Source organism: Lygodium microphyllum, chromosome 3, assembly GCF_053477565.2.
Source record: "Lygodium microphyllum isolate KBCC chromosome 3, Lygodium_microphyllum_v1.1.10, whole genome shotgun sequence".
In the NCBI taxonomy this organism is placed as follows: Eukaryota; Viridiplantae; Streptophyta; class Polypodiopsida; order Schizaeales; family Lygodiaceae; genus Lygodium; species Lygodium microphyllum.
The window spans coordinates 142,525,166-142,526,698 of NC_141137.1; the positions used below are offsets into that span (position 1 = coordinate 142,525,166).

The 1,533-nt window shown below is 41.1% G+C and overlaps 1 pseudogene; it reads left to right on the forward strand.

Moving 5' to 3' along the window:
- Positions 1-847: 847 nt before the first annotated feature.
- LOC148038967 (pentatricopeptide repeat-containing protein At4g25270, chloroplastic pseudogene) lies at positions 848-1,321 on the forward strand (annotated as a pseudogene).
- The last annotated feature ends 212 nt before the right edge of the window (positions 1,322-1,533 follow it).

The window sequence follows — 1,533 nt, forward strand, 5'->3', positions numbered from 1 at the left end:
CATCCCTTGCGGCCTGGAGCAATAGAAGAGGGAGACTAGGTATTAGTTTTTTATAGTTGCCTTGAAAATCAACATATTGCACTTCGGAAGATGGTGAAAAGATGGTTTGGCCATACATAGTCAGACATGTCTTTGATAATGTAACATATGAGCTGACATAATTGGATGGGACAGTGCTTAGAGTGCCCACTGTAGGAAAAAGAATCAAGATTTTCAAGAAAAGAGATGATGAGGATTATGCATTGGAAGAATTTGCAAGACAAGAGCAATGAGAAGAAACTCCAGTAGAAGAGACATATGATATGACATATAATCTTGCTGATATATTGAAAATACACAATGAAGAGATTGATCTGTTCGTGGATCTTGATGACAATGATCATGGGTAGTTGGCCCATCTGGAGGATGCACATGATCAGAGGGGCTGGATGCCGTGTTGCTGCGCATCCGAGGTGTGGAATCCACCAAAAAGTTGTGTGTGTGTCATTTGTTACTTTGTACATACTTAGTTGTTGTGTTTGGATTTTGTTCTGCATGGGCAGTATAGAGAGAGAGGGGTCTTCTGTTGCCTTTCCTTTCAGCTTGGGATTGCAAAAATGAGTGCCGATATCAATGTATGACATAGAGGGAAGCTAATAGACAGAGGGAAGGGCAGCCACCTGTCAACTATTATGGAAAATGGCCTTTTAAGCGTGTGCTTAGCCTCCAAGAGCCTGCTACAGATTTGTACCTTCACCTTGATACATGCACTAGGAACAAATTCTTGCCAGTTGGTAGAAGAACTCATCAGCTTATTATAAAGTATGGTTATGAATCAAATGCATTACTGGGTACCCACCTGATCCATATGTTTGCGGCATGTGGAAGCCTAACAGAGGCAAATGAAATTTTTGGGAAATTCCTTAACCCTACTATATTCCTATGGAGTGCTATCATTGCTGCACATGCCAAGCTTGGAGAATATCGACAAGCTATTGTCTTATATGGTCAGTTCTCAGAGTTGAAACTAAAGCCTGATGCACATACTTTTCTTTTTGTTCTTAAGGCATGCTGCAATTTAGAAGCCTTGACACAAGGCAAGGTGATTCACATGTACATTTTGGAAGTTGTCCTTGAGAATGATGTGTTTCTCTATAACATGCTTATTGACATGTATGCCAAGTGCGGTGTCATGAAAGATGCTCACATGGTCTTTGACTATCTGCCATATAGAAGAATAGTATCATGGAACACATTGATCACAGGGTATGCTTGCAATGGCTGTGGATCTGAAGCATTGCATGTCTTCTGTCATATGCAACACAACGAGGATGAAACTTGATAAGTTCACATTTACATGTGCCTTGAGAGCTTACTCGGACATGGCAGCCTATGGTAATGGCATATTGATATATGCCTAGATAATGGAAATCAATGTTGCACGGGATAGACCTACAGGAGACAACACACACGTCTCTACATGGGTAATTGGCACGTATGGCTATGCAGCCCAGAATATGTTGCAACATGGCATCTTACCTCTAAAAGTGATGT